General features: G+C 47.2%; 1 protein-coding gene across 27 annotated transcripts in view; it reads left to right on the top strand.

Moving 5' to 3' along the window:
- MICAL3 (microtubule associated monooxygenase, calponin and LIM domain containing 3) overlaps positions 1-24,017 on the top strand; it is a 175,915-nt gene that overhangs the window by 8,925 nt on the left and 142,973 nt on the right. For 24 of the 27 annotated variants that reach the window (XM_082420528.1, XM_082420530.1, XM_082420505.1 and 21 more), the window contains exons 2-3: positions 16,614-16,798; positions 17,438-17,488. The exons of 1 other annotated variant lie outside the window; for it this stretch is intronic. The gene's annotated coding sequence lies outside the window, so the exon portion shown is untranslated. Of the gene's footprint in view, positions 1-12,597; positions 12,831-16,613; positions 16,799-17,437; positions 17,489-24,017 lie in introns of those variants that run through there. 2 more of the 27 variants (XM_082420525.1, XM_082420526.1) reach the window with 2 other exon arrangements.

Below are 24,017 nucleotides of genomic sequence, written 5' to 3'. Positions count from 1 at the left end.
GAATGACATTTTCCCGGGTTCCATGTCACTGTAAAGAAAAAAATCTTGCCTGCCATTCCAGTTCTACAAGGATCAAGCCATTAGCCACTGCAGTTGCCCACTGACAGTGCAGCCTGAGAGGAATTCAGGATGGAGAAAAACAACCATCCTGTACTTTGGATATGCCGGCCCCTGGATAGTTAAGATGCATATCTCAGGAAGAATTTCAATGACCCCAGATTCTTGCATCTTCCCATATGCAGAAAAGCAGTAAAATCGATGACTCATCTTTTTATGCTTGACTACATGTTTCTCAGGACAAAAAAGTTCATATATACCCTGGCTCTTCCCTTTCCTCTTCGGAGCGGCTCCTCGGAGCTGTCAGAGAGGCTGTCTCCCGGGCTGTAGTCCTCAGTAAGGTCCCAAGTGAAACTTAACACCGCCTCTCTCTCTCTCTCTCTCTCACACACACACAAACACACACACAGAGACACACACACTCACTCCCCAAAATGTGTAGTGGTAAGGAGCATGAATTCTGGAACTAGACTTCTGCATCATTTACTAGGGTGTGTGACCTTGTGTATGTTATTTAACCTCCCTGGGTCTCAGTTTCTCCATCTGTGCAATAGCATGACAGTCCTATGTGCTTGGTGTGGCTGTGAGCATTTAGAATCCTGCCGGCACTTGATAAGCAGCAGTGAACACCCTGAGTGTTAGCTGGTACTGTTATTGACTGAAGGGACAGTGTCCGGGGGAGCATGTGTGGCTCCATGCTTACCAAGGTGAAAGCACCCCAAACATACCCCCCAGCTGCTGCTCTCTGTCTCATTATTCTCTGCCTCATCCCTGGCTCTGCATTGTTTTTCTTATTAGCAACTCTTTGGACTTCCTGGAATAATTTGTTCATTAATTTATCATCTGTTGGGCCCCTTCTCCGCATGTTGCCCTGTACTGGGTATTAGGGCAGGGCCCAGGTTCCTAGAGGTATTTGACCTTGTCCCTGGTTCAGAAGATACAATATGAATGCACAAGACGGTTGGGTAAGGGAAGAAGAAAAGCAGTGAAGTGCTAAATGGCACAGACAGGTGACTCCAGTCTTTGGGGAGAACAAGGACAATAAGTTACCTTTTGAGTCTTTATTACATGCACAGCGCTGGTTTACACGCTTTACGTGCATTGTCAGCCCTGCAGTCCAGGTGCTGCTCTGGCACCCCTGCTTTGCAGATGAGGACAGACACCCAAGTGTCTCGTCCAAGGGCACATGAGTGAGAGGAGTCTGGGGTTTGGACCCTAGTCCGCTGACTCGTGGGCCTGCATACGCTGTGTCCCAGCTCATTGGTAGGGTTGTCTAGGCGAGGTGAAGGGGTGCCTGGAAAGAGAGTGAGCACGGCACACCAGGGCCTCGGCGAGTGAGGAGGCCAGCCTGGTGGGATTGGAGTTGAGCTCAGTGTTCATGGACCGCGGAGCCACATTGGGTCTGGGTGTTGAGAAATGAGTGAGATGCGTTCCTTGCCCTCTGGAATCTTACTGTAGCTGGGGAGACAGACACACAAATAGATGATTTCAGTGTAGTGTGGTAGGGGCTGTGATGAGGGTAAGTATAGGGTGCTGTGGAAGCAGAGGAGAGGAAACCAGGAAATGTTCCTTTCCCAGCGTCTCCCAGCGTCTTGAAAGGCAAGTTAGCAGTGAGCTTAGCAGTTGAAGGCAAGAAGAGCTAGCTTTCTATTCTTTCTTTCTTTCTTTTCTTTTTTTTTTTTTAAAATATTTATTTTTGGCTGTGTTGGGTCTTCGTTTCTGTGCGAGGGCTTTCTCTAGTTGCGGCGAGCGGGGGCCACTCTTCATCGCGGTGCACGGGCCTCTTCACTATCGCGGCCTCTCTTGTTGCGGAGCACAGGCTCCAGACGCGCAGGCTCAGTAGTTGTGGCTCACAGGCCCAGTTGCTCCGCGGCATGTGGAATCCTCCCAGACCAGGGCTCGAACCCGTGTCCCCTGCATTAGCAGGCAGACTCTCAACCACTGCGCCACCAGGGAAGCCCTTTCTTTCTTTCTTAATGTCTTTCTTTCTTTTTAAATTTTTATTGGAGTATAGTTGATTTACAATGTTGTGTTAGTTTCAGGTGTACAGCAAAGTGAATCAGTTATACATCTATATATATCCACTCTTTTTTTAGATTCTTTTCCCATGTAGGCCATTACAGAGTATTGAGTAAAGTTCCCTGTGCTATGCAGTAGGTTCTTATTAGTTATCTATTTCATATATAGTAGTGTGTGTATGTCAACCCAATCTCCCAATTTATCCCTCCCCCCCTTATCCCCGGTAACTGTAAGTTTGTTTTCTACATCTGTGACTCTACTTCTGTCTCATAAATAAGTTCATTTGTACCCTTTTTTTAGATTCCACATATAAGCAATATCACAGGATATTTGTCTTTCTGTGTCTGACTTCACTCCGTATGACAAAGGCAGAGGGTAGCATGAACAAAAGCATGGCTTTTTGGGCTTGTCTTGCTAAAAGCAAGGTTGCTCACCTGGTCTGATGGATGCCAGGATACAGTGTGAAGTTTATAAGCAAGGGAGAGTTCATCAGAGGTGTTTGAACACAGAGCAACAGCACAGAAGTAATATTTTTTGTCAGTTAATCTTATGGAATGGGGAGAGATGAAAGTCAGGCAAGACCAGCTATGGGAGGACTTGGCAAACTTTCTCTGTAAAGGGCCAGAAAGTAAGTATTTTAAGTTTCAACGGGCCATATGGTCTCTGATGCAACCACCCGACTGCTATTGTAGTAAGAAAGCAGGTAATTAATTGGTCAATGAATGGACGTGGCTGTGCGCCAGTAAAGCTTTTATCCCCCACCCCCCAAATCTGAGTTTCATCTAATTCTTCCATGTCACAAAATAGTCATCTGTCGATTTTTTTCCCCAACCATTAAAAAAAATATAAAAACCCTTCTTCACTTGACGGTTGAATTTGGCCCACAGGTCATGGTAATAATTCAGGTGTGAATGACAAGAAACTAGAACAGGATGTCTGCGATGGAGATAGAGAGGCAGGGAGTTGATGCCAGGGGCACTTTGGAAAGAAGACACTGATTAGATAGAGGAGATAAGGAGAGGGAAGAGACCAGGGGACACCCAAGTTTCAGGTTTGGTGCCTTCCCAGGTTTGGTAAAACTGGTCTTGTTTTCCATGTGCCAAGAATGTGACTTGATTATGGAGAAAAACCCCAGAGATACTGATTCCTTAGGGGCTCCCAGACTGTCAGCACTGTCAATTCTCCCGACTGTCTCACACACGTCTTTGCTGCCTTGGCCTCCAGGTGCTTTAGGCAGGAGGTGGCTGCTGTAGCTGGGTCAGTGGGCCCACCTGTTTGTCGGGGCACAAGAAAAGTTTATCTTTTGGATAACATTTTTTAAAAAATTAATTAAATTCATTAATTTATTTTTGGCTGCATCGGGTCTTTGTTGCGGTGCGTGGGCTTCTCAGTGCGGTGGCTTCTCTTGTTGCAGAGCACGGGCTCTAGGCGCGCGGGCTTCAGTAGTTGTGGTGCGAGGGCTCTGTAGTTGTGGCTCACGGGCTCTAGAGCGCAGGCTCAGTAGTTGTGGCACACAGGCTTAGTTGCTCCGCGGCATGTGGGATCTTCCCGAACCAAGGCTCGAACCCATGTCCCCTGCACTGGCAGGCGGATTCTTAACCTCTGTGCTAGCAGGGAAGCCCTCTTTTGGGTAACTTTTGATGTAGTTTCAGACTTACAGATAAGTGGTAAGAGCAGTACTGGGAGCTCCCTTGTACCATTCCCTAAATTTGTTAATTAGATTTTATTATTTACACTTTGCCCCATTTGCTTTATCATTCTTCCCCTGCCGACCTGGGTTCCCATTCCAGCTCTGCCTTTAGTGGCTGTGGAATCCTGGACCAGTGTCTTAATCTCTCCAGACCTCGGCTGTCACCTCCCTCGTAGAGTCCTCAGTAGAATTTGATGAAATGATATACACGAAATGCCAAGTGTGATATCGCCTGGCTGGTAGCATATGGTCAGTAAATGTTAGTTCTTTTCCTTCCTCAGCACCCCTGGAAGAAGTGAGTCAGTGAAGGAAGCGGGCTGGCAGGGAGGAGCAGGGGAAATCCTGAGTCTAGGTGTAGAGAGAGGGACAAAAACAGTATGTCAGAGATGTGACCATGAGAAGGAGCTGTTTATTATCAAACTTTGACACTAAGATGAGGGTTTAGTTTTTTTGTTTTTTTGTAACTTTATTTTGATATAATTTCAGAAGAGGCAAGAATAGTACAGGGAGCTCTTGTTCCATAAACACACATTGTTCTCGTTTTGCCCCATTTGCTTTTTCATATTTTTTCCTTCTCTTTGAATAAACTAGGGACATTCACCCCTAAATAATTGAGTGTTTATTTCCTAGGAACAGGGATATTCTCTTAGATTTTGACAGGGAGCCTTAGGTTCTAAAATTGGGAAGTGGCATGGTGTGAAAGTACTTGGGGAAGATGGGCTGAAGGCCAGGGGTCCTGTGGGCGGGCAGTTTGGAATAATTTCCACTGGAGGGTGATGAGGGCAAACTGTGACCAGAAGTGGGAGGGATACAGACCCAGGAGATGTTTAGTGGAGTCTTGGGATCGGGGACAGGGAGGGGCAGGGAGTAACTGCGCTGCTTTCTGGCTAGGAGAGCAGCACGCATAACTGAAAAAACAAATTCAGCTTTAGTTTGTACTTGGGAAAATGAAACGTCTCTCCCCTCTTTTGTTCATATTACAGTCTAAGGAAGATAAAGGCCCACCAACTCCTGGCCGATGGGAATAGAGTATCTGCTGCATTCTTTTTTTTTTTTTTTCTTTCTTTTTAAGATTTTTTTTGATGTGGACCATTTTTAAAGTCTTTATTGAATTTGTTACAATATTGCTTCTGTTTTATGTTTTGGTTTTTTGGCCGCCACGTATGTGGGGTCTTAGCTCCCCAACCAGGGATTGAACCCGCGCCCCCTGCATTGGAAGGCGAAGTCTTAACCACTGGACCACCAGGGAAGTCCCTCTGCTGCCTTCTTAGAGGAGCAGTACTTGAGGCTTTGTCATGAAGCTAGTCAGTAAAGAGGAGCATTCAGGTTAGGGTTAGGGTTAGGTCTCACGTAGACCTAGGAGTCATTAGTGACAAAGGCAGGTGGTAGTAAAGGATGGTGGGAAGCCAAGGACCAAAACCACTCTTGGGAAGGCGGCTGGGCAGGATCCACAGGGAACCAAGGAGAGGAGTACAGACCAGAGACAGAACTGGGAGGGAGGGAGAGCGCCCAAACTGAGCTCCAGCAGCCGGGAGTGGGAGCGGTGGGTGCTTGTGGGGCTCTGTATTTTCCAGTGCAGGAGCCAGAACTTTAGGAGAGCTTTAAGGAACGCCCTGTGAATAATGCCACCCAGGGTGCTAAACCAGATCAGACTGTCGAGGGTTTAAAATTAGCTTCCCAGTGCCTGAGTGTTTTGTGGAAGAAATACCTCAGGGAGAATATATCAAAGAAGGTGTCTTAGATTTGAGCTTATACTAAGTATTAAAAGACCCGCCCCCTGCCCTTTGTAAAAGAAATGTGTTACCGGGAAGATTGTGCTAGTCTGTCTGGCTTTCAAAATTCCCAGTTCTAGGAATATCTTGTTATAGGAAAGTCCTGAATCCCTCTGGAGTGTTAGGGGTGAAGTAACTATAGGGTTATATTTTGTTTCCACAAACGTGCATGAGCACCTTTTGTGTACTAAACACTGGGAGTGTAGGAGTGAACCATGGCCTGCCAGAGCCTGTTCATACCTTGTGGTTAAATTTTAAGGAATTTTGCAAGTTGGTTGTTAAATACAGCTATTATTAAAAATTAATTCTAGGGACTTCCCTGGTGGTCCAGTGGTTAAGATTCAGTGCTCCCAGTGCAGGGGGCCTGGGTTCGATCCCTAGTCAAGGAACTAGATCCCTCATGCTACAACTAAAGATCCCTCATGCCGCAACTAAAGATCCTGCATGCTGCAACTAAGATCCAGCACAGCCAAATAAATAAATAAATAAATATTTTAAAAATTATAAACTTATAGTTAAATAAATTGTATTTAAAACAAAGGTAACAAATACTCAAAATTCATTACTTCCTCATTATTTTAGCATGAACTATGCTCTCAGGTCTCTTGCCCCATATGGTGGAAATACTGTATAATTGTGAACTATGGTACATTTCCTCCCAGCTCTGTGTTCAGAGATGTACGTAGCTTGAACTTGGCCATGGTGGGAGTATTAACACCACAGAAACCAACAAACACTACACATCAGGGCTTGATTTGTTGTTTTGTTCATTGTCTAAGAAAGTGATGAAAAAATGTTAACATTTGCAGTTTAAACTTAAAGTGTTTTGTGTCCATATCTAGTGCATTGTGAATAGCACAAAAAAATTGAGGAAATACTTCTTCTAGTATTTGAAAAACTAGGGTCCAATTCAGCAAAGAAGCTGCTTATATCATGTTTGATATACATGTTCCTTTTTTTTTTTGCCCGTGCTGCGCAGCATGTGGGATCCTAGTTCCCCGACCAGGGATTGAACCCGAGGCCCCTGCAGAGGATGTGTGGAGCCCTAACCACTGGACTGCCAGGGAAGTCCCAAAATACATCTTCTTTTGTCCAATTTTGTTTTACTCCTTAAGGTAAATGAAAACTAACGTTCACTTATTTATCAGTTGAGTCCATGGATTGGCCATAGATATGAGTTAGACAAAAAAAATCTATGACAAGTTTGTCTGAGAGTCAATTGGCTACATGGAATTTACAGTAAAGAGCATTATGTATTTTATACTCTATTACTTATTACTATATATTACTATTACATATTTTATTATTATTATATGCTATACATCTTTAATATTTATTTATTTATTTATTTATTTTTGGCTGAGTTGGGTCTTAGTTGCAGCACGTGGTATCTTTTTTGTTGCAGCGCGGGCTTCTCTCTAGTTGTGGTGCACGGGCTCCAGAGCGCAAGGGGTCAGTAGTTGTGGTGTGCAGGCTTAGTTGCCCCTCGGCGTGTGGGATCTTAGTTCCCCGACCAGGGCTCGAACCCGTGTCCCCTGCATTGGCGGGTGGATTCTTAACCACTGTGCCATCAGGGAAGACCCTTGTTGTTTTTTTATATCCACCAGCAAAGCATCCTAGAATTCAGGTTTAGAAGAGACTGCAGACAGAGACTATCAGCCTGATGTTTAGGGGGCGTGCTGGGCTGGGAGAAGGAGCTGGAGAGGGCTCCCTGTCTCCTCTGGGCTGGGACCGGCTCACAGAAGTCCCTGAGTGCAGTGGGGGAATTCCTCTAATGAAATCTTTGGTGAAAAGACTCAGCTTTTCTGTTCTCTTTATTTTATCAACATTTGTTGAGTACCTACTGTGTGCCAGGCCCTGTGTTACTTATGAGAATACAGTGACACAAAAGACATGGTTACTGCTCTAAACAGTTTTATTATATAATTCACATACCATACAGTTCATTAAGTGTAAAATTAACTGGTTTTAAGTATACCCACAGCGTTGTACAACCGTCACCACAATTAATTTTAGAACATTTTTATCATCCCCCAAAGAAACTCTGTACCCATAGCAGTAACTCTCCACTTCTGTCCAGTCCCTCTCCCACTAGCCATAGGCAACCACCAGTCTACTTTCTGTATCTATAGATTTGTTATTCTGGACATTTCATATAAATGGAATCATACAATCTGTGGTTTTCTGTGACTAGATTTTTTTCACTCAGCATAATGTTTCAGAGTTCATCCATGTTGTAGCCTGTATCAGAATTTCATTCCCATTTATGGCCAAATAATATTCCATTTTATGGATCTACTACATTTTCCTTATCCATTCAACAGTTGATAGACATTCGGCTTTTTGCTATCTTGAATAATGTCGCGATGAACATTCGTGTACAAGTTTCTGTGTGGACGTGTGTTTTCATTTCTCTTGTATATATGCCTGCGTAGGAGTGGAATTGCTGGGTCTTGTGATAACTCTGTTTAACATTCTGAGGAGCTGCAGAACTGTTTTCCAAAGTGGCTGCACTATCTTACGTTTCCACCTGCACGGTATGAGGCTTCCGGCTTCTCCACATCCTCGCTACGACTTGCTATTATCCTTTTGGTTCTAGCTGTCTTGGTGGGTGTGAAGGGGTATCTCATTGTGGTTTTGATTAGCATTTTCCTAGTGGTTAATGATGTTGAGCATCTTTCTGTGTACTTATTGACCATTTGTATACCTTCTTCGGAGAAATATCTATTAAAATCCTTTTCCCATTTAAAAATTTGGGTTACTTTTTTAATTATCAAGCTGTAAGAGTTCTTTATATATTCTGGAAATGAGTTCCTTATCCGATATATGATTTGCAAATATTTTATCCCACTCTGTGGGCTGTCCTTTCACTTTCTTGACAGTGTTCTGTATGTTTCAAAGTATAAAAGTTGTTAGTTTTGACAGGTCAAATTTGCCCTCAGTTCTTGAGTAAATCCAGATTTACATGACAAATTTCTATGCTTTCAGGTGTTTCTGTTGTATTTAACAAGTCTCTACAGTTGAATAGTCTGTAGCCAGTTTCATAACCTTCAATACTTAGACCTTATGTTAGTGACTTTGTTTCAGCTTTTAGAAACTTAAAATCTTATAAAAGCAGAGACTAAGGCATATAGGCTCTTTATAGCATTTTACTCACTATGTTGCTGGTAAAAACAGCCATAAGCTGATGACTCTTAAACACACTGATTGGGGGCAAGGCTTCTGGGAATAGCTGGAGGTTGGACACAGTATATTGAGGTTGTATTTAAGCATTAAGTCAGGAAAATGGAGCAGTGTCACTTCCCATTGTAGTCTTAACTCTCTTGTGTTATCTAGTGAGATTTTCGGCTCTATTTACTCTAGTATAAAGCATGGAATTTAATAACTAGAAGTGTATCTGGGTTATGGAGATAAGTTACCGCAATGAAAAACGTGAACTACCTCCTGCCCTGATCCCTGCAAGATACTTTAGTAGTCTACCTTCTCCCTATGCTGTTCAGACAAGTCTAAAAAGCAGTAAGACATCTGACTTACGTAATAGTGTTCTGTTGGCTGTCTCATTTGCTCCCTTCCTACCGCCTGCATAGCAGTAAGTAGGGTAGTATGTCCCCTCGAGAAGGGAGCCAGCTCAGGAGGTGGGCTGTCTCTGTCCAAGGTCGCATTCCCACTAGTCGTGGGGATGCTGGGGTCTCCTTGGGGGGACATACTTGGGATTACTTGCAAATGTGGTTTTTCAGTGCCTCATTTGTTCTGTATCCCTTTCTTTATCAGGTATTTCCATTTCTAAGTTGGGGTAAATGAATGTGTTGACTTTTTTCTTTGTATGTAATCTGAACAAGTGGGTATAAACCATGTAGCTGGGGCCTAGAGGGTGTGTGGAGCATAGGAACAGACATGTGAGGGAGAGGAGACCTGGGTAAGGACAGTGGAGAAGGTGAGAAGTCCTGTCTGTGCAAATGCGGGACAGTTGTGGGGTTTATGAAATAGAGCGGGAGTCAAGTAGTGTGTAAGACAGTTTGAAAATTCCCAGGCTTGTTCACTGTTACCCGTGAGGTATCAGAATGCTTTTTTAGCAAGTGTACTTGTGAAATGAAGCATAGTCCCACGTCCCCACTTTGAACAGAGCTACCTGTGATCAGTGGGTGACAGTGGGTGATGGTGGCATCTTGGATTGCTTCTGGCCTTTCTCTTCTGCAGAACTCAGAACCCTCCACATGGTTTTGTGGTCACTAGGTCAACCCAAGGCTGGAAGTTCTGTCATGGAAGTCACTCTTGGGATGTTTTTGGAACGTCTTTGCCTGCTTTGCTCTTGGTGGGACAGACACCTGAGGACGGCTGTGATGTGGTTAAATGTGAGGGCTCCAGAGCCAGATTGTCTGGGTTTACGTCCATCTTCTAGCACTTAGAACTGTGTGACCTTGAGTACGTGACTGTCTTGTTTCTTGACCCAAGGATGTGGATAATAACATCTATATCACAGGGTTGTCGTGAGGATTAAGTGAAATCTCGTGTGGACTTCATCACAGAGTGAGCCCATATTAAATGTCAGCTACAATAATTGCTGCTGTTCTTGTTGCTATCGTTAATTTGGACCCAACTCTTATAAGTGAAGTGGGCCATCAGGTTGGGTGTGAGAAGAAATAGCAGCAATCTAGTGACTCCGCTTGTTGAGCTCCTGTGTGTTAGGCCTGCAGTGTGGCTCTTACATGCCTTAGTCCATTTACTTCTCGTGACGTCATGCAGGGCAGTTTCATCACATCACGGAGGGCCGTGCTCAGGTCAGACGGCTGCTCAGTGTGGAGCAGGGCCTCCACTTGACGGCCTCATGCTTTCCTTGTCTATGGCCAGTTTGGCAGCCAAAGTAACAGGAAAGTCATCCTTTGCCCAGAGCCCGTAATATCAGCTACTCACATAAGACGTCGCCTGAAGGGAGGTAAGATTTCCAGAACATAAACTTTTTTGGGTGTGAGTCTTTTCTGTTGTGATGATTGAACAGTGAGGAGGAGGAGAACCTCAGGGGCCTTGTCTTTTAAAAAGGCCCATGATCTCCAGGTGCCTATTGGTTTTCCTTCCACCCACAGGCAGATACCCACAGCCTTAACTGCGACCCTAGACTGCGGGGTGAGGGTAGAAGGGGTCTCAGGCCCCATCCTCCACTATCATAATACAGGCTGCTTCAGGATGGGTGCAGGGCCTTGGGTGACCTGCCCGTGTCCCCACCACTCTGGGGAAGGAACATATGCTCAGTTACATATTCTCTAGAGACAAGGCCCTTATCAGGTGAATAATTTGCAAAAATCTCCCATTCTGTGGGTTATCTCTTTTTTTTTTTTGGCTGCGTCGGGTCTTAGTGGCGGCATGTGGGACCTTTGTTGAGGCACCCGGGGATCCTTTGTTGGGGCACCCTTTGTTGGGACACGGGCTTCTCTCTAGTTGTGGCATGCGGGTTTTCTCTCTCTAGTCAAGGTGCGCGGGCTCCAGGGTGTGTGGGCTCTGTAGTTTGCGGCACGCGGGATCCTAGCTCCCCGGCCAGGGATCAAACCCCTGTCCCCTGCATCGGAAGGTGGATTCTCTACCACTGGACCACCAGGGAGGTCCCTGTGGGTTGTCTTTTCCCTTTTTTCTGGTGGTGTCCTTTGAAGCCCAACATTCCCTTGCTGCCCGGCCCCGCTCTTTTTCCCAGTCGGTGAGGCTTTGCATGTGTGGGATGCCACAGATGTAAAGAGGGGGTAGCAGCCCCTCCCCTGTGCACCTTCCCCTCCCTCTCAAGGTCAAGCAACCTGAAGAAGAGTTAAGATTAAAGACTCGAGTTGGTGGGCACGGGGTCAGGGTGGAGCTCTGCCTAAAAGAATCCGAATCCGGGACTGCAGCCTGGTGTGGCCACGCAGGTGAGCTCAGAGCAGCACGGCCCAGGACTGCCTGGCGCTCTAGGGGCCGGGCCTGGGACCCTGAGCGGCAGGTACTGGCTGGCGGTGCGGTCTGGAGGCCAAGCACCGGGCACTGACTGAGCCCTGAGCACGGTAGGGTGCTTCCCCTTGGGCCCAGCGGAGCCAAAGACTGCACAGCCGGCGGCTCAGGTTACAGTTGCTGTGGGAACTGTGACCTTTGAATTTCCTGGCTTATGCATGGAATTTCAGTTGCGTAATTCTACAACAACTTGGATTTTTCCTCTTCTCACCCTCCTTCTTGGCATTTAATTTTTTATCCCAGTGAATGAGATCTGTAGCCCTCTGCCTGTCTGTCTCCTCCTGGGGCAGACAGTCTCACTCACACTCCTTTCCAGGCCGCTCACCCAGAGTGTGCCAGGCAGGAGACCAGCCGGGGCCTGACCGGTGGGTACCTTCCTGTTGTCCCCTGCAAGGCCCTGAGGCTGGGCCAGTCGGCCTGGAGAGGCTTCTGGGCTGGACTGCTGTGCGGGTGTCCAGGATGGGCCCAGATGTCCCTTTGTGTGTATTTTTCTCAAACAGGCCTTGCTCGTTTCTGCTTGTGCACTTGAGTTTACCCTGTTCTGTGCTCCTGGAGCATCCTCCCAGGTGGCTTAGCTAAATTCTCCCCGAACTTCAGTTTCCACTTGCAGTCCTACCCTCTCTGGGAAACCTGTCATCACTACTATGGCCTAAAATTACCCCCCTTCCAGGGAACGACATACGACTTGAACATTTCATTTGGCATTTAATTAGATACTGTCTCAGGATATTTTTCTTGTTGTCTCAAGAACATTTGTCATTTGGGGTGGAGGGGTGGTCTGTTTTTTTTTTGTTTTTTTTTGTGTAAGATTCTTGAGGGCGAAGGTTTTAAGTCATTGCAGTGCTTGTTAAATGGTCAGTGGTTTATATTTGAATGAAGCGTGTGTTCTCTTGGTGTCTGCCATGAGGAAGGCATTGGGCCGAGAGCTATGAGGGACACAGGAAGAAGCAAGGTCCTTAAATCCACTTTCCTTAAGATGCCAAGCCTGGCTTTCCATGATGTGGCCTCGCCTGCCCTGCTGTCCTCTTCTTCCTCTCCCAGTGACCTTTAAACCCAGAGTTCCTGGAAGGCCCACGTCTGTTCTCACCTGATGGTGAGAACCCAGAGTTCCTGGAAGGCCCACGTCTGTTCTCACCTGATGGCCGTGCACCTGTGCCTCCTCCTGCCCCTGCAGGAAGCTCCCGCCTTCCCTCAGCTCCACCCTCCGCCTCAGGCGAGACAGCACTTCGCTCCTGCGGCCTTCCTGACCACCCCAGCCAAGGGTCCCTTGTGTAATTTCCTCTTACCTTCTGCTCTTCTCTCCCCCTCAGACCTCTTCACGGTATGTAAGTATGAACTTGTTTTTCTGTTTGTGTTGACATTTTTGTCCTGATGGCTGTGTCCACCACTGCATTTCCATCCAGCATAGGAGACGTTTTGTTCACTTCTGTACTCAGACCCAGCATGATGCCTGGTATTTGGTAGACTCACAATAAATGCTAAATGACTGAGTATTCTTATAGAAACAGATGTATTTTTTTTGAGAGACAAGAAAGAATTGTAAAATGACTAGCGATTTATCCTGTAGATTATAGTGCTCTGGTTGGCTTGCAGTAGACAGGCCTATGGAACCAACCAGTGCCCCTCTCTTGAGATACAAATGGAAACTACTTTGATCTCGGCACAACACATGAGCTTTTTTCCTTTCCTCTTTCTTCCTTCCATTTCCCTCTCTCCTTTATTCCTTTTTTGGCTTGTCTTAGAAATGATTTAAGGCAGCTTGGGCCCTTGATCTGTGTTGTGGGTAAGGCAGGACTATTATTCTGTTCTGTGTAATTCTAGACGCTTATTTTGGGACCTGTGGGATACTCAGTTTTTCCTAAACTCTCAGAATCATTTTTGAGAAGCAACCTTATGCTACTGGCCAGAACAGCGAGGAGAACGGGAGCTTGGAGTCTCCTGGCTCTGCCGATTCCCCTCGGGCAGATTGGTGTGGGTATGTGTGCTCTTCCTAATCTTTTAAAGTGGACTTAAATTCAGCTTTCCCGTGTGCTGGGGACTGTCTTAAATAAAGAACCTGAAGGCCCTGGTGAAGCAGTGTCTCCAAAACACTTCAAGCTCATCAGGGAAGAAAGAAGTGCTGTGTAAACTCAGAGTGTAATTATTAATCAGACTTTCCTTTGGTCCTCTTCTCTGCCCTGGGTTTGCCTTCTGCGGCTGCTCGGGCTGCCAGGATTCGCAGACGGAAAGTCCCTGGGCCGCCTCTCCCGCCCTCCTGGCACAGTGGCCCGGACTGCACAGAAACGCCGCTCTGAGGGACTGGCCTTGGTGTGCAGAGCGGCTGTGTGACCGGGCCCCAGTTACATGGCATCTCCAGCTGCCTTCCAGGAGAGGGCGGCTCTCCTGCTCATTGTCGGATGGAGTTGGGCCTGGTTCTGAGTCCTTGAGGAGCAGTTCGCTGGCGTGGAGCCCACACGGGGGTCTCCATTCTCTACCCCAGGCCACACTGGTCGGAGCTCCCTTTGGGGGACAGATAAAGGCCCTCTGCAATCAGAATTGTGTCCGTTCACTACAGTGGCACGTTGTCTTCCTTGTTTTTAAGCTTTAGTTTTCACTTCTGAAAAAGCATCTGATTTCTATAGTAATAATATACATACATTAAAAAAAATCCAAATTAAAAAAAAGGCCAGGGGCTTCCCTGGTGGCGCAGTGGTTGAGAATCTGCCTGCCAATGCAGGGGACACGGGTTCGAGCCCTGGTCTGGGAAGATCCCACATGCCGTGGAGCAACTAGGCCCGTGAGCCGCAACTGCTGAGCCTGCGCGTCTGGAGCCTGTGCTCTGCAACAAGAGAGGCCGCAATAGTGAGAGGCCCACGCACCGCGATGAAGAGTGGCCCCCACTTGCCGCAACTGGAGAAAGCCCTCACACAGAAACGAAGACCCAACACAGGCAAAAATAAATATAAATAAATAAATAAATAAAAAATTTTTTAAAAAGGCCAAATTCAGAAGCGGAATTTGATAATTTTCCCTTCACTGCCTTTTCCTCCCCTCCTCTATCCTGCTAAGTCCTATCCCCTAATGCCTGTAGCATTCCTGGCATACAACAGGTGTTTTCATGGTCCTTAAATTGGGGGTGGTGAGAAGAGGTACCAAGTCCAGCTGTCTAAGCCATACAATTTATCAGTGTTCATAGAAGTGTAGAATAATATTTTATTTGTTGTGTCTTCCTCGTTCCTATTTATCTTGTCCTCTGTTTCAGCACCGCACCCCACTCTGAGGTAGTGCTTCCTGAACTGTGTTCCACGGACTGTTAAAAGGGGTCTGGAGAAAAGCAAAACATATTCTTAATAAGATGATTGAATTTTACTCAATTTTTTGGTAGGGGGGAGGATTTTATTTATAAACCTTTTAAAAACTAGTCATTTTTGCAACAGTTCATTTACCCATGAGACCTTTTGATTCAATTTGTGATTAATAAAATACATAATAAATTAATAAAATAATTGAAAGAATTATCTAAAATGTTGAATTCATAGTTTGGATCCTTAGGTGTTTTCTTATTTGTCGTCCCATGCTAATCTAAGCGTACCTCATACCTCTTGCGCTCCTTTACTGATTCCTTCTGTAAATTTTAACTTAAAACTGCTTTGTGGTCAAATCTGTTTGAGGAATGATGCACTCAGTCTCACCTTGGCACTCCCTGTGGTATGGTCGTGGGCACCGCGGCACTATCTGCTCCCTGGGACACCGCGGGCTCACTTCACCATGGTTACTTATTTTAGCCTCACCTCAAAATCCTTATCTCCCTATGAGGCAGATAGTGTTGGTCTCTGTTTTACAGCAGGGAGATGGGGCTTCAGAAGCCTTCCTTCACCGACCGAGGCCCAGTGTGGGTGGGTCCCAGATTCAAGTCCAGATCCGTGGACTCTGAAGCCCGTGCTCTTCACACAGGAGCTCCTGGCATCTGCAGTACTCGTCTTTTGAGCAGCTGTGTCCCTTCCGGACGGTGGGTTGAGTTTGTGCCCAGGTCACGGTCCCGTCCTCCCCCCAGCGTGCCTGCAGAGGAGGCTCCAGGCTGGGGTTTGCACACGCCGGTCACGTTCCCCCTTCCCTCCGCCCAGCTTCATCCCACCCATCCTCCAGGATCTCTTTCATTATAATAGTTAACTGTTTGTTGTAGTTAAGTTAGCTAAGTGTTTATTGAGTTGAATCTGTTAGAACTTTGTCATCTAGTCTCTACTCGCTTCTGAACTACTGTTGTCAGTAGGATTCTCTGCCAGTGATTCACCATGCTTTGGGCAGAGACTGTGTGTGTGTGTGTACTGCCCATCGGCCAGTCTTGTGGATCTATTGAGTAGATTCATCAAACGTCATAGCTTGAGTTAATGACATCGCAAATATATATGTTCTGCCTTTTCTGCAGTGCACGTAGATGCTGTTGTGATTGACAAAATACAAATTCATTGGAAAATGTTGAATTCATAGTAGATTTCTTTTATTGTTAGGCATTTTTTTCAAATCAACAAGGTATTATAAGGAATGCCATATATCACATAATGATCAAAAAAGAAATAGTTGATGGTAAAAAGGAGTTATAACTGAAAAAAGCTGGAAACCCCTGGCTGTACCATTCATTTCGCAGTTATGTACTTTTTTGTGTTTTTAGTTACTTTGTGGGTTGTCTTAAGTGCTTAGCTGGATCCTAAGCCCCATGAGTGTGGGACCTTTGTCTTACACACCCTCTGTGCCCCGTGGTGTGCTTGCTCATAGTCAGTGCCCAGGAAGTGTTTTCAGATTTGGTTGAGTTCTTAGATCCTGTTTTCCCTGTTCCACTCTATTATTTTACTTCCTTGCGCTCCTTCTTGCTTTTCTTCTTCTGTCGAGTTGTTACATGTAGTGCTCAGCCTTCAGTAGTCTTCCGTCACTTAACGCAGCTGCCTGTCGTGCTCCAGCTGCACACTCAGCAAACATTAGGCAGGGCTGTGGCCCGGTGTGTTACCATTGAATTAATTAGTTATTGAGAATTTTTACCAGGCATTGTGGAAAACACTGTAGAGATGCATTCTCTCATTTACTTCTTAGAAATACCCTGTGAAGTAGGTACTATTTTCACCTCCATTTTACAGGTGTGCCAACTAGGAATTGGATGGCTGAGCGCGTGGCAGTCAGGATCCAATCTCTGTCTGACTCCCAAGCCTGTGCTCGGAAGCCTTCTGGTGTCTGTGCCTCCTGAGATCCTGCATGGTTGTTCCCCTAAGGAATTTTCCTTTGGGAAACAGAAACAATGGCAAACAATACTGCTTGGATATGAGTAAGTATGAAATTGTTTGGAACTGCGAAGGCGCCCAGAGGCGGAGGCGCTCAGGAAGGGCTGGGGGTGGTGAGGGGCTCTGAAACATGGCAGGGAGATGAGCACCAGCGGATTCAGGTGCTGGGAACCACGTGAGCCACGTCTGAGTGAGAGGGATGTGCCCTGGGGTGGGGTGGAGTGGGGTCGCCAAACTGGAGGGAGGGCTGGGTTTCTTGGGGAAAGTGGGAGATGAGATCGGGTAACTCAAGCCAGAGGGACTTGAAATTACACAGAAGACATGATGAGGGATAATAAGTCTGTAGGTTTTTGAGCAGGACATGACAGGGTAAATCCTGTTTAAGAGCCACGAAGTGGGCAGCAGATGGCAGATTCCTCATGGCATGATGGTTCTTAATTCTTCCCTGCCTGTATGCCCTTGGGACCTAGTGTCACCTCTTCTGGTCCTGGGAACAACCATCTGTACAGAGGTCCCGTGTTGGCTGATCAAGCCGCCCTGGAGTGTGGAGAAGTGAAGAGTGTAGAACGTGGAGGTCAGAGACCTGGATCCGATTCCTGACCCTGTCTGTCCCTGTAGCTTACTAGCTGGACGAATTATCTGACCTTTCTTCATTCTTTTTTTCCCCCATCTGTAATTTGCAGATAACCCTATGATGACTCACAGGGTTGTTTCAGGATGAAGATCTAGCAGATGTAAGTACAGAGGCTGTTTAGTCTAGTGGTTCCAGACTTCCTGGGGTTAAGTGCCAGCTATATCATTCACTGTGTGACTTTGGGCAAGTTACTTAACTTTTCTGTGTCTCCTTTTTCTTATCTATAAAATCAGCCTAAAAATTGTACCTACCTCACAAGGAGAATTAAATGAGGAAAGATAGGTAGCTGGCTCTTAAACATGCCTGGTATGTGGTAATGTGATTAATAAATTGCAGCTGATATTTTTGATAGTATCATTATTACCACCATCACAGTACTTGGTTTGGAGTAGGGACTTTCTTTGAGGCAGGAGACCCAAAAAATAAAGCCTCCCAACTATATGGTAAGAAACTACCTCTGATCGCTGTGTGGAAATGATGTGACTTCAGAGCTTCTCTTAAGCACTGAAATTATAACCATCTTGTGCCAATTTCAGGATCTTTTAGAGATCCCAGGTATTACTGAAATCCTTTAAAAAGTCAGCCATTGTTTTCTTTTCTTTTCTTTTCTTTTTTTTTTTGGGAGAAGGAAGGATTTATTACTTTCAGCAAGTAAGGAGAATACTGGAGATCTTTCCCAAAGCAGTGTCTCAGTCATTGTTTTTTTTTTTTTTTTTTAAATAAATTTATTTATTTATATTTTTAATTTTTGGCTGCGTTGAGTCTTCGTTGTGGGGCGTGGGCTTCTCATTGCAGTGGCCTCTCTTGCTGAGGAGCATGGGCTCTAGGCGCGTGGGCTTCAGTATTTGTGGCTCATGAGCTCAGTAGTTCTGGCTCACGGGCTCTAGAGCGCAGGCTCAGTAGTTGTGGCACACAGGCTTAGTTGCTCCGTGGCATGTGGGATCTTCCCGGGCCAGGGCTCGAACCTGTGTCCCCTGCATTGGCAGGGCAGATTCTGAGAACACCAGGGAAGTCCTCAGTCATTGTTTTTTGATATAGGACTCTTGCAGTCGCAACACTTCTTAGGCACAGAAGTATTCCCTTCTCTTTTTTTTTTAAAAAAGTATTTATTTATTTATTTATTTTGGCTCCTCCGGGTCTTATTTGCGGCACACGGGATCTTCATTGCAGCATGTGGGATTCTTAGCTGCAGCATGCAGACTCTTGGTTGCGGCATTTGGGATCCAGTTGCCGGTCCAGGGATGGAACCCGGGCCCCCTGCATAGGGATCGCGGAGTCTTACCCACTGGACGACCAGGGAAGGGAAGTCCCTCCCCTTCTCTTTTAAACAAAGATGGGGAGAGAGGGAGAGGAGAGAGAAGTCTGGATTTCCTCTGGCCACACAGTTGCCTCTGTCGGAGGACTTGCTACTGCAGGGCAGGGCAGGAGATACCTGCCTGTATGGGCAAGATCAGCTCTGCTGGATCTGCCCTGGGCATGGGCAGTGCAGAGGCCCCACAGTGAGCTCTGCGCCTGCTTTGTGCCCCTGCAGGCGGGACCTTTCTGTTCAGGACTGTTTCCCTTCCCCTCGACCCAGACCTCAACCAGCCACGTTTAGCTTTAGCAGGACAGTCACACTCAGCAGCCTTCTGGCTGCTTTGAAAAGCCCTCAATCCCTGTTCTTGAACCAGCAGTTGTGTCTGAGTCTTGAATTTATCTGTGTGGAGCAATTCTTTCCTTTTATTTTATTTTTTTTAAACAAAAGTCAAATTGTTGGACCTTGTCCTTTGTAGATGAAGTGAGAGTTGCTTTCTGAGGACTGGTTCATACCAGAAACCAGCTGCTTTTAAGTTGCTGCGGATCCTTAAAGGGACAGTTTATTTGTGGATCCAATTCCCTGCCCACACAACCTGGGTGTCTGTAGGATTCTGGTGTAGGCTGGGACGGTGTTGAGGTGGGTGACGGCTGGCAGAGGCGTGAGTCTGGTTTTAAGACTTTCATCTCAGGTGGGGTCAAAGTCTTGTGGAGCTAATCCCTTTGACTCCCCTGCCCCCCATTACGGTTGGTAATAAGTATGGACGTGTGCCATGTGCAGAGATGGTGGACAAAACCCAGATGCACGCATTAGCCCCGTGGGCAGATGATCAAACAGAAGAAGCCTCGTTTGAGGGCAGTGGTGTCTTACCTGGAGCAGTATCCTCCGTTAGCAGTTACTTTGTGAATCGCCAGAAGACTGGGCTTGTGTATATTTGGCCTCAACCGTGCAAGATCAAAGTGCATCAGAAGGATGTACAGGAGGACAGCCTGTCGGAGCAGGGCTGGCTGCTGCAGACCAGAGTGGCAGAGTGATACAGCAGACTGGCCTTGCTCCAGCTTTGCCCTCCTTGGTTCTCGCACTGGGGCTGAGGAGGAGAGGCGGGTTTTGGGTAACGACTGGCTCCTTCTTCATCCTTGTGAGGACACGGGATTCCAGCTCAGTAGTGTACTGCTTTGAATATACTCCACTTACAATGTCCTGTGGCTTGGGCTTAGGAAACCAACCTGCCTTTGCCTTGGGGATGCATAGAAGGGCGTCTCTGTGAGCACCTTGGTCATCATTGCCATTGCACTGAAGAGTCTGTGAGGGGCTCAGAATTGCCCTGTGTTATAAATGCAGCGGAGAGGGGCCACATCCTTAAATACACCCCTAGGTACCTGACCCTCAGCTGGCTGCTCAGTTGTCTGGAGCCTGAGCATCTTCCCTGGGAGGCTGATGCTCGGTCTGTGGCATTTTGGAGTGTGGGTTAGGGTGGGAGGTGGCAGAAGAAGCTTTCACGGCTCCCAGTGCATGTAGCCGTGTCTTCAGCAGAGCCTGTGTGCCAGGTTTGTCGTGACCCCTGGGGCTTGTGGGGCACTTAGGGGGTGAGAGAGGGCTCAGATGAGTGAAAAGCCTTCCTCAGTGCCCGGGGGGTCAGAGGTACTTCGAGCCCCCGCCCGCTGTCGTCACCTCCTCAGGCTCCCGCAGAAGGAAGGTGTGCTTGGCCGTGGCAGGGTAAGGAATGGTGATGTAGGCCCGTTACGTGTTAACAGCGGTCTTGCTTTACTGCTTGGGAGATAGTTAGGAATTTTCAGATCTTTTCATCCATATTTATGTAAAACACAGGGAAGCAAAATAATTCCATGAAGAACTAAAGGTGGCTGGCTGTCATTTCATCTTACGTGTGTGTGTCCCTAACAGAGTCTTCCTTTAAGCATTCTGTGTCTAAGAAAGTTGTAGATAAAATTAAGCCACTGATTGGGATATAAAGTATTTATTAGCCTTTCCACCCTTGAACAGAATGCAGGTAGTAAATAAAGTCAGCAGTTGGTTTGTATACCCTCTATAGCTAATCCGCTTTGTTATTTCTTTCTTCAAAACGTCTTTGGAAATCGCTTATCTCCAATGTCTGACTACACCTGCCATAATTGGTGCTCAGTATTGTAAGGACTTTCCCTTTTTAGATTCCGGTTCCCATTGCTATAGTTCTAGTTTCTTCCCCCTTCATTTTATGCCCAAGTGACTGTCCAGGCCTCCTGGACATTGCCCGGCTGCAGTTCCATCCTCCTTGGTACCACCCTCCTGGCTGTGGCCAAGCCATCCTGCTTCGAAGGCTGGGCTGCTCGCTGCAAGGCCCCCATCAGCTGTTGTACCTGGCTTTGGAAGCCCACAGGGCAGTTGTCACCACGCTCCCAGTCCCCTGCGTGCGCTCTGCTGAGTGCTGCCTCTAGCCTTGTCTGTGCCTCCTCTGTCTCTTCTCTGCTCACCCAGATCCTAACCATCCTTACTCCGATAGCCTGGCCACGCAGTATAGGAAGCATTTGCTTGTTTGCTCTCGTGCCTGCAGTAGTTTCTTCCTTAATTGGATTGTACGCTTCTTGAGGGTGGGAATGCTGTCTTGTCTTCGTGTCTCTTCCAGGGGTCATCATATGTTGGCCACTTTGTGAGCAGTCAGCAAACACTTGATTGACACGCTTACCATGATCTTACAGTCATTGGCCTAGAAAATAATCAGTAAGAAGCACTTCCCTACCTTTGCCCCATTTTGAATTCTTTTTTCTGTATGTCTTATTGTCTGTCTCAGGCTGAATGTTCAGGACAAGATTGTATGGATTTGGCTAGGAAAAGAAACCCCAAACAGTATATTTTTAAAGGTGAATCTCATGGAAATGCCAAGTACCCTTTTGCTCTTTGGAAAGTGGGGTGGAAGAGGAGAGGAGTAGGTCTAGATGGGTGATTTGGTGATGGTGGTGATGGCACGTGTGGGTGGGGATGGAGGCCTTCCCTTGAGCAGGAGATGCTCTTGAATAGCTGAGGACAGGCACAGCCTGAGGGGGGATTTGGGGTGCAGACCCTCCAGCGGCTGCTCTCTTGTTTTCCCGTTCTTGTCTCCGTTCTCCCACCTCCACCCCCAAGTCTGGGCCGCCTCCTCTGTGTTGGAGGTGATACTGCCTCCTTAAGTGGCACAAAGTGTGGGGAAGAGACTCTAGCAGTTGGGGAACGTGCTAAGGATGTAGACCTTCTCTTTATCAGGAGCTCCACTGAGCTGTTCTGGACCTGTTCATGGTTGATAAAGGAGCAGATTCTGTGGGTGTGAGACCATGTGCCCATCTACTTAGCGAAGGGTCACGGGGCCAAGAGTGTAGGAAGCAAAGTGGGGGTGGGGTGAGAGGCTGGATCCAGGGTCAGCTCTCGAGCGTGGGGGAGGGCCTCTGCCAGGGGACCAGCTTCGCCAGGTGTGACGCTCCTGCACAGCGAGATGGCCAAGGGGTTACTTCGTCTGTGCGTGGGCTGCCAGTGGGACCCAGCAGGAAGGAGGTTTATGTATGTTTATGTATTTGTTCTTTTTTTTTTTAATTATTATTTATTTATTTATTATTTTTGGGGGGGCTGTGTTGGGTCTTCGTTTCTGTACGAGGGCTTCCTCTAGCTGCGGCAAGCGGGGGCCACTCTTCATCGCGGTGCGCGGGCCTCTCACTGTCGCGGCCTCTCTTGTTGTGGAGCACAGGCTCCAGACGCGCAGGCTCAGTAATTGTGGCTCACAGGCCTAGTTGCTCCGCGTCATGTGGGATCTTCCCAGGCCAGGGCTCGAACCCGTGTCCCCTGCATTGGCAGGCAGATTCTCAACCACTGCGCCACCAGGGAAGCCCTGTACTTGTTCTTTATTTATCTTTTCAGCTCCTCAGGCTCTCTTATTCTCATACTTCATATTTTATCCATTAGCAAATTCTGTGAACTCCACTTTTGTATTTTGATCTGGAATCTGACCACAACCTACAGTGATACCGCTTTAGCCAAGTCACAGTCATCCATCCCCTGGATTTTTGCAGTAACCACCAAACCGGTTTCCCTGCTTCCCCCCTTGCACCCCTAGATGTATTGTCAGCAGCCAGTGGTCCTCACAGTGGCCTGCAAGGTCCCACACAGTCTTTTGCCCCCTGGCGGCACCATCCCACCTCCAGTCTTGCGTGCTGTTCCCTTGCAGGTAATCCCAGACCAGTCTGGGTGACGGCAGCCACCCTCCCCAGCCAGCACCTCCTGTTCTTCTCCCACACTGCGTTTTTCCTCCGCAGCGCGTGTTTCCCTCTAATATGTGGGCGTTTGCTTGCCTGCTGTCTCCCCCACTAGAATGAAAGCTCCTTGAGCACAGGAGTGTTTGTCTTATTCACTCTGGTCCCCAGTGCTAGGCACGTGGGGAGTGAACAGCAAATACTTGTTGGCTTCATTCTCATCCATTTGTTCTGCATCCATTATGTTCTAGGAGCCAGGCTCTGGGGCCCACAGTGTGCAGACACACACACACTGAATAAGACATGCATCCCCCGGCCCCGCACAGTGGGCTCACTGCCTAGTGAGAAGCAAATGATGAAGTAACGACAGACAGCGTAGTGGGAAGGCAGGGAAGGAGGGCCGATAAGCCTCTGTAGGAGTAAGGATGGAACTGGCCATGCTGCACAGGGTAGGGCGGGGGGGCCGCGAGCTGCCCGGACCATCTCTACCCTGGACATGAGGACCACTTACCTGGAGCCGGTCTGCTGCTCTTTGTGCACATCTTCTTTTCATCTTTTCCTGTGAGGCTCAGAGAGGATTGCCAGCTGCCTTTTGCTAATCAGTCAACAAATAGTAAATGCTCTTTTGCAAACAAAGTACACTTCTAGACACTGGAATACTAGTGGGTCTTGAAGGCAGGGAAGGTGTCCTGAGTTTTTTCATTTTCATGTCAAATGAGTCCATTTCCTGTAAACTGTCCTTATGAGGTCTGTCTTACATGAAGTTAATTTTCTTTTTTTCTATACTCTTTGCAGGGTTTTTCTCCCTTTATTGATCTATGTTTGTTTTTCTGTCCTAGAAGGATTCCGTCCCTACCAGGGGGGAATTTATTTCCTTAACCTACCTAATACTTGAGTTGCAAAAACCATCCTGCCCTCTCCTCCCTTCTCCAAAGGGTAGGCTGTCATTGTAAATCACGCATGGTGCAAAATGGGCCGTAGGGCCAGGGCCACCACTACCTAAGCCCCCTTCTCATGGTCTGTTCTGGCCCTGCTGGTCGCAACGTGTTGGTGGTATGGTCCTCTCCACGGATGGACAGTTCAACTTGACCTTGGCTTTGGGGCAGAGGAGTGCGTCTGCTCCA

Source organism: Balaenoptera physalus (assembly GCF_965194825.1).
Source record: "Balaenoptera physalus genome assembly, chromosome: 13".
Taxonomy (NCBI): Eukaryota; Metazoa; Chordata; class Mammalia; order Artiodactyla; family Balaenopteridae; genus Balaenoptera; species Balaenoptera physalus.
This window is presented reverse-complemented; position numbering and strand designations above follow the sequence as displayed.